The following is a 9,714-nucleotide window of genomic DNA, read 5'->3' as shown; positions in this document are numbered from 1 at the left end:
TTATATAATTTATATAATTCTCCAAAAATATTCCTAAAGAGATAAATATTTAGTCTATTATGTGACTGAAAGAATTACTCCATACTTGCTACTATAATGCAAGTGAATTATATAATTCCTAATGAATATTTTTCCAAGATTCTAGAGAAGGCAAGGATTTTTCTAAAAGTACTACATACAAACATCGCCCCAATTCAAAATCAAATTCCTCATGAACTCGTGTGCACTGCTGAGTTCAACAACTTAGTCAGTGAAATCAGAGCTCACAGAGACAAATGAATGCACAAGACATTTATAGAAGTCTCAACTTCTTCTGGGGTGACACTTAGATCTTATGATTTGCCATTTTTGCTCTTATAAAGTCCAACAAAAGGCTAATTACAGAGCAAAAATAATCGTTGGAAAGCATGAAGTCAGCTAAATGGAAACTAGTTTCCTACTTCAAATTTTTAACTATATCAGGCACTGATAATTTTAAGTATGTTTTCAATCAAACGCATCAGATGTCAGTTGCTTTGATTACCAGTAAACTCCAAGATGTTGTATATTCACAGTCAAATTTATTATAACTTTTCTTTGGTTTATATGCCATTAAAAGTGTGTTGACTTTTACGTTCTTTCTTTAGACAGTAACTTTAAACCTTGGCGTATATATATATATATATATATATATATATATATATATATATATATATATATATATATATATATATCTTGAGAAACCCGTGTTGCTTTATTTCTCCAATATATCCTATAGATAAATAACAGGGACAGCATAAAATTCTTCCTATTTCTACAGCAATTTTCTGAAAATTGTTCTAAAAATTTTCTGTAAAGTTCCTCTTCTTCTCTCTTTCTCTTTCTCTCTCTATATTTGTTTTTGTTTTGTTTTTGGTTTTTGGGCCACACCCGTTTGACGCTCAGGAGTTACTCCTGGCTATGCGGTCAGAAATCGCCCCTGGCTTGGGGTGACCATATGGGATGCCGGGTGATCGAACCGCAGTCCATCCTATGCTAGCGCTTGCAAGGCAGACACCTTATCTCTAGCGCCACCTTCCCGGCCCCCTCTCTCTATATTTATCTCTCACACAAACACATACACACCTAGTACTTTGAAATATATTTTACTAGATGAAAAAAAATCCATCTCTGGACCATAGTTTTATCTCTCATTCAAGCTTTTTATCTTTCACAAATTTTACAAATTTGTGAACAAATCAATAACATCATGGCCTTTTTAAACATAACAGCCTTTTTCAATGCAGTATAAACATTCGTTCCCTTACTGAGGTCCTATTTTCTCTTCAAATTATTCACTTTCAAACTTGTTTCTCTCTAGCCACTACTTTTTCTTTATTTCCCAGAGAAACAAGTACCTGGCCATCAAATTTCCAGTACAGTAACTGCCCTCCTAATTGCTACAATATGAATCTAATCAGTCCAGATTCCATTGTACATCTTCTCAATCACTGATTTTGAAAAAGTTTTCCACAAAATTTATCTTCTCTCTGAGCAAAGCAATAATTGTGGGTAAACTTTATAATTCTGTTTCTACATCCAATCCCACTAAAGTATCAGAGCATTCCTAAAGTCACATTATTGAGCTTAAAGCCAATTTTATTTCAAAATTGTTCCCTGTCAATATTTCCCAAAACTCAGAGAGATAGTAAGTGGGTTAGGCACTTTCCTAGCCTAACTGACCCAGCCTCAATAGGTAGATATGGGCCCCTGAGAAGTGCCATGAGAAATTCCCGAGTTCTAAGCATCACCAGGTGTGGCCCCAAACAATAAAAAAAGTAGTACAATTCTATTATAATTTAACAGATTCAATTTAGTCTTGTTCAGAATTGTTCAGAATACTGAACAAGAATTTCATGTTCATTTTTCTTTTCCTCAAATCTCCCACTAACTCTAATCTTTCTTCATATTTAGTTAATGACACTTCCTATTGAAAAAAAATGAGACTTTTTTTTTAAATTTTTGAGTCACACCTGGTAACGTTCAGGGGTTACTCCTGAACTCATGAGCTCAGAAATTGCTCATGCCAGGGAATTGAACTGTGATCCGCTTGCAAGGCAAATGCCTTACTGCTGCACCACTGCTCAGACTATTTTTTGAAGAACTGCAGTCATTGGATAGTAATGATATATTTCTATCATTGGTATTTCACTCCTCATCTACCATCTTACTATCGCGGTAAAGAGCAAATTTATATCCTAAAATTTGCTATTTTATTTTGTTTTATCTCTCAATTTATAGAAATGTTTTAACTTCTCCATTTTATACATATACACAAAAATTGTTTTATTGTTAGCATACAGCCTTTCAGTTTATACATTTATTTGCCCACCATCACTTTGATTAGAAAAAATAAACTGACAATTTTGACCTTGAAAACATTTAAGAAATTTTCTGTTATCCATTGAGGCTGAACAGAATTACATTTTTCACTTATAATAAAAAAGGGTTCAAAATTCTCTACACTACAATAGCATTTACAGTTTCTGGGCTTATTTTGTTTTTTATATATAGACCATTCTCACTAGTATGCGATGACATTTCACTATCATATTGTTTTGCATTTACCTGATAATCAGTTATGATGAGCATTTTTCATTTGCTTATTGGTCATCTGTATATCTATTTTGGATAAGTGTCTGTTCATCTATCCCAATTTTTAATATCATTTTGTTTGTTTTATGTTTGGGTTTTGGATTACACTCAGTAATTACACTCTGAGTTATACTCTGCTCTGTGATCAGGAGTCACTCTTGGTGATGCTCAGTGGATCATATATGGTTTCGAGTATCAAATCAGAGTTGGCAAGACAAAAGTCTTAACCTCTGTATTGTTTCTCCATCCCTAAGTGTTTTTGGCGTTGAATTCTCTGAGTGCTTCAGAGATCTTGCATAATAGCCCTTGTTAGCTGGCAAAAAAACACTTTATCCAAGTAAGTATATTTTTATTTATATTTATATATTTATTTATATTTATATATTTTATTAAGTTTATTTACATGGTAATATTTTAGTTTAATGTAATCCTATTTATCTGTTTTTACTTATCTTTTCCTTGGCAAAAAATAAAATCACTGAAACCAATATCACAGTGTTTCCTTTTTTTGATGTACTTTATGACACAAAATTCCTTTATTAATGCACCATAATTTACAAAGTTATTTATAGTTAATTTTAGATAATGTTCCAGCATCAATCTCATTACTGAAGCCAACCTCCCTCCACCAATGTTTTTAGGTTACCCCATACCTTCTCCACCCAGCTTGCCATCTTGACAGGCATCTTTTCACATTTGGTTGTTAAACTTTGGACATCTTTTTTTTGGGGGGGGGGAGGGGGAGAAATGTCTGTTCTTCTCTTCTCAATATTTTTGATATTGTTTTTTATTTGGGGGTTTAATTTTACGAGTACTTTGATTATTATGGATATCAACCCTTTTTCTGATGTATTGAATGAAAATACTGTGTCTTCTGATTAGTTAGCTGTCATAGTTTTAGCCTATAGTTTCTTTTGCCATAAAGAGATATTTTAGCTTGATGGAGTCTCATTTGTTTAGTTTTGATTCTGTAGACTTTGCCTTTTTTTTTTTTTTTTGCCATTTTTGCATCATATCATTAGAGGCTTCCTTGAGGTCGAATCTTGTAGCATTCTGCCTATATTATCCTCAGTAAAGTTTATAGGTTTCGGTTGGATCTCAATATCTTTGATCTATTTTGAGTTGAATTTTGTGTAAAGTGTGAGATATCCAGTCTTAATTTCTTATAGTTATCCAAGTGTCCCAACACCATTTGTTGAAGAGGCTGTCTTTACAGCATTTCATATTCTCAGCTACTTTGTCAAAAATTACCTCACTATATATATATATATATATATATATATATATTCATACTTCACTAGAGTTTGTCATTGCATATGTTATGCTGACTAGTCACATAATGACTATTTTTCATTATAGGTTTTGTTTGCCTTTTATGATCAACTCTAAGTTTAAAACCTACCTTTCTAATTCCTATCTGAATTAGGATGACATTCTGTTCTTCTATATACTCAAGCTCCAGGAGCTCTACTTAACCACTATTTAATCTATTTTAAATTCATCCTATTATATTTCCAGCTACATTTTACTTCTACCACCTTATTTAATGTCTTCATCAGTTCCACTCAGGATTCTGCAAAGTATATAAATATGTCCTTCAACTTTCAGTCTTATTCTTTTAAGATCCTTTTTCTATATAACCATGAGCATTTTCAAGTTCAATGTATGTCAGCTTTATAAGAATCACATTAAATCAAATTGCCTACTATTTCCTACAAGATCCTGTGGAATTTATCCCCTGCCAGGGCTCCAAACACACCTCAAAACATGACACAGTTTTCTAATGTTAGTAGATTAAACATGAAAATTCTAATCTTGTATATGCCTTAGGGTCTCTGTATATGCTATGCCTTTTTTCTAGAATGCTCCCCAAACTACCTCCTTATATAAAAGGCTACTGATCGCTAATAATTCTTAATTTAACTTTCATAGAAGCAATAAATTTTGTATTCATCTGGTTCAAAACGTTTTAGAATTGCTGAACTTATATTATCAAATATATTCAGTTTATTTATAAGCTTTATTGTGGAGGGGAGAGTTGGTCATATACCTATAGTTCTGTAGAATCATAAATATGTTTACTAGAAGACTATTTAACATCAAGGTAGTCAGAGTTTAATGAAATGTCTAAGGCCTTCCCTTAAATAACTTCACTAAAGACACCTTTTCTCATAAACCTCACTCTTACAAACACTAGAAGATGATACTTTTGCAATTTAATATTTTTTCACATACACAGCATATTTGCATCTATATATTTGTCTCCCGCATTGGTATAAGTTCACAGCAAAGAAAATTCCACACACAGTGATGCTCAGGGTTAGTCCTGGCTATGTGCTCAGAAATCGCTCCTGGCTTGGGGGATCATATGGGATGCCGATATGTTCGAACTGATGTCTGTCCTAGGTTAGCACGTGCAAGGCAAATGCCTTACCACTTGTACCACAACTCTGGCCCACCGCTGAGAAACTATCTGTTCACTCATCATTGTATTCTCAACAAGAATGTATTTGCATGTAAATATTCCTTACATCCAAAGTTCTCAGAGATATTTAAGTAATGAACCAAGTAGATTACTATTTAATAATTACCTAAATGCACAGAAGATTTGAAGTTCAAATTTAGGCTATCATTAAACAAATACGTTTATTATCCAAAACACACTGAACATATTTTAAGGAGAAACAGGCAAGAGGCATGGTGAAACATGCTTAGGAAAGACTGAAGGAAAATAAACCATTCAAGGATGTCATATATTTTCTAGCTTAATAAGATAATACCCACAAATTATCAGCCTTTCCTTAAAAAAGTTCTTAATTTTTACAGCAATATTTCTGTTCTCTCCTGTCCTTTTGCTCTTTCTTTCCACAAAGCTCTTCAATTAGTGAGCACAGAAGTAATCAGATAGATGGAAGAAACCTGTCAAATAATCTAGTCATGCGATGATAGATAGCAAGCAGATCATGAAAAAAAGAAATTCAAAAAGACAACGACAACAACTGTAGGCTGCCAAATATTAAATCTTTTTTGTATCTAATTCTGTACTTAATCTTGCAGAAGGCAGCAAGATAAAGTGGAAAGAACACTGTAGGTATATTTGTTATGACTGCTATAACAAGTTACTGAAAGCTATCAATGCAAATTATTATCTTATAGAATGTCATAAGTCTAAAATGCGTTTCACTGATCTAAAAATCTAAGAGTTGACCGGGTTGCATTTCTTTTGAAAGCTTTAAGGAAGAATTAGTTCTTTTTCTTTTTCAGCTTCAAAAGGCTTCCCGAATTTCTTTACACTTGACCTCATCCCTTTGACCTCTGTTTCTACTGAATCTTCTCTGATTCTGACCTTGGTTTTACTTTTTTAAGGATGCTTGTGATCACCTTAGATCCTCTGAGATAATCCAGGATAATCTTTGTAGCTAAAGAGTTTTAACTTAATCAAATCTGCAAAGTCCCTTTACCATTCATAGCTTCTAGGCATTAGGATATGAATCTTTGAGGAGTTGAAGCAACCATTGTCCTATCACAGCTGGGCTCCAATTTTAATCTTTTCAGTTTGGCACTACTCTCTGCCAGTCTTTATTTCAAGATTTTAGACATTATTTCATTTCATCCCCACTAAATCCATGAAAGAGATACTTTTGGATGTATTTTATTCGAGGAAATGGCGGGTTAACAAATATTTTATTTGGTAAATATTTATGAAGGTCTCATACTCTGATAGGCATTGCCCCAGGAGCTAAACACTGTACTAAATGTTACTGTGTGCAGTTTAAACAGAACAATGAATTGCCTCAGGCTTTAGTACATAGATGCCACTAACTTGTCTAGCATCTTTTATTCTTTAGCCTATAAATTCCTTAAGGTTCTGTCTGATTTCCCAACTGCTCTAATTTGTCTGAAAATATTTCTTTAGAAAAGAACTTATCATAGAGCATTAATTTCATAAAACATTTGCCAATCTGTATTGGTTTCTGTGTGGATTATATCTGACTTGTGATAAGGCCATGTATTTGAATTTTTTTCCCTCCAATAGAATGTGGGTGGAGAAGTCAAAATCTGAACAATCATGATTTTAAACTCCAGTGTCATTATTATACAATAACTCTGACTTGTTTTTTAGTATATGTTTAAAAAAAGGTCTGTGTATAAAAGTTTTGGAGGAAGTAAGGAAGTAGCAGAAGGAGAGGTGAGGAAACCCTTATCTGCTAAAGCAATACCAGTATCGGGAAAAGGTTAGTCAAGTGGTAGCCCTCAAAATCAATTGTTGGTGAGTCTCTATATGCACAGAAGGCAATTAACAAATAAAATTGCAAATGTTTTTTGAGGCAAATATTTGTTATCTTCTTCTTATCATCTATTCTTTGGAGCAATTTCACTTCTTACTCTTCTGTGTCACCATTTCTTATACTATACTTTATATCTTATCTTGCTTCATCATGTTTTCCATACTAATAAAATACAATATAAACTGAGTCTTTTTCTATTCTTCAATAATAATGTCTGTGAAGCAGAAGTTTTCAGCCCATATCTCCATGGAAAACCTTTGCTCTAGGATTCTGCCAGAGCAGTGTCAGCCTAGCAATGTCCACTTCTGTTGGAGCATTGTAGCTCTACTGCAGTGTTTCTCAAATAGTGGGGCGAGCCCCCCCGGGGGGGGGCCCGAGGCTCCGTAAAGAGGGGGCGCGTTTGACCTCGACAAACACTGTCATAACAAGCTAAGGCCCGTGTTTATGTCTCTTTTTGTCTCTGGAGCTGAGAGTTGCTGTGTCTTACTTCAAACCCCGCTTCAAAAAGCTATGCATTGCAAAACGTGCTCACTGGAGCCATTAATCCAGACATCACCTCTGATTAAAAAATCAGCTCAAATTATTTTATATATTTTTGTTTTGCAGGTTAAAGTTTTTTTTTTTTTTAATAAAGATACTATTTACAGTCACCGGGGGAGGCGCGAAAAATGTTTTCTTCTTCCTAGGGGGTCATGACAGAAAATAATTGAGAAGCACTGCTCTACTGAGAGACCACTTGATAATTTGGCAATGCCGGCCAGAAGCTAAGTTAGGTCTTCTAATTTAATCTTAATAATTTTAAAAACTCCTGCTAGAAAAGGTATGTGACAAAGAAAGAAAGCAGTCATGTTAGTAAGATTAAAGAACAGAGAAAAGAAATATACTAAAGAGTGGGAACTAAAATATCCTTTTATTTGTTATCTAATAACTTATTATAGGATTAATTTAAAATGCAATCATTTAGATTTTCACAGTAGTCATTAATGTTAAATAGTTACATCTAAATAAATGCTATTATACAAGTCACAAATAAAGCTTTAATGCAAATAAAGAGAAAATAGAGTGGTTCTAAATGAAATTCCTAATAATCAGTTATTTTTCTATTTCACAACTGAATTTTATATAATATAAGAATATGGAGCACTCACTAGACTATGCATGAGAACACTGATTTTCCATCTTTTTTGTGTTAATAACTAGTTGTGTGATATTAAGGGGAAATACAATCACTGTAGCTTATTATTTTCTTTCTCTGCTAAATGAGTGGAATAAAATACATAAAATTTAAGACTTTTAAATTCTAATACATAAAAAACGTATGGCCAATTGGTTTTAGAAATGAATTTTTAACATGTGCTTCTTAGAATCCTTATTCTGCAAGATGTTAAAGAAACACGAAAAAAATGTTTGTGGATCAAAAAATATGCGAAATTTAGAGTTAGAAAATATATGATTTCTCTGCTAAAGGATATCTCTGAGTCAGTGATATGCAAATATGTCTCCTGTGGTCACTTATTCTATCAACAGCTATTTATTTGAGTTCTATCAAATACAAATACAAAAGATACTTTATATATATTTACATATGCATGTATATATAGGCATGTTCTTTGTCCTCATAGTGTTCACAGTCTAGTGGTAAAGGTATAATGTATGAGATAAAATACAAAATGATTGTTGTAGTACTACTTTGAACAGTTATACAATGCTATGAAGCTACACAAAGAGGGATTTCATTCTGCTCAGGCAACATAATTGAAATAAATGACTCAGTGAACTAACTAAAAAATGAATTTTGTTAAAGAGGAGGGGGGTGAAAGTTTGAGATATTGGAAAGAACATAGTTAAAAGCATAATGATTGACAGCAGATGAGAGGCTAAGAAACAAATATCTAAAAATGAGACACTAGGCCAGAGAGATAGTCAAATGGGTAGGCACTTGCATCGCAGGCAGCCAAACTGGGGTTAAGCCCTCACACCACATATGGTGCCCTGAGCAACATTAGGAGTGATTCCTAGGCACAGAGTAATAATTAGAGAATAGTTGGGTGTGATACAAAAATAAAAGAAAAATGTTATTCTGCAATGTTTTCTCATTATTTGACCTCAAAACTATTATTTGTTTTCAAAAAGTGCCTTGATCTCCTGGTTGAGACTTTGTAAGAGACTTCTTTAGACTAATTTAACATAGAATAGCTTGTGTTAACCCTGTCATGCCATGCAGTGAGAGATGAATTTCATCTTCCCAGTGCATTTGGGACCAAGGACATTCCTCCCAGCTGATGACCAGAGACACTTTATTCCATTCCAACAATGCATTTGTAATGATAATGGCCAAACCCTAGTTCTAGTAAATTTCCAATATTTTACCACAGCATTAATATAATCTATACTAAACATACTGTGTACTTAATCTCTAGACTTTCTCATCCTTTTTAACTTTAATGTTGCGCCCTCTGGTGATTATTAGCCCATTTCCCTTACCTGCCCACTTTGATAACTACCTTAAATCTGACTTCTTTTAGATTCCAAATAGAAGTAAAATCATGCAGCTGTTTTTTTCCTTGCATGTGACTTCTTTGATTTAGTATATTAAACTTCAAATCAACCCACAATGTACAGTTTTTTCTTAATAAAGCTAATGTCTTTTTTTTTCTGTTTTTTTTTTGGGGGGGGGGAGGGTTGGGTCACACCAGCAGTGCTCAAGGGTTACTCCTGGCTCTATGCTCAGAAATCACTCGTGGCAGGCTCAGGGGACCATATGGGATGCCGGGATTCGAACCACCATCCTTCTGCATGAAAGGCAAACGCC

Source organism: Suncus etruscus, chromosome 1 (assembly GCF_024139225.1).
Source record: "Suncus etruscus isolate mSunEtr1 chromosome 1, mSunEtr1.pri.cur, whole genome shotgun sequence".
Classification (NCBI taxonomy): Eukaryota; Metazoa; Chordata; class Mammalia; order Eulipotyphla; family Soricidae; genus Suncus; species Suncus etruscus.
This window is presented reverse-complemented; position numbering follows the sequence as displayed.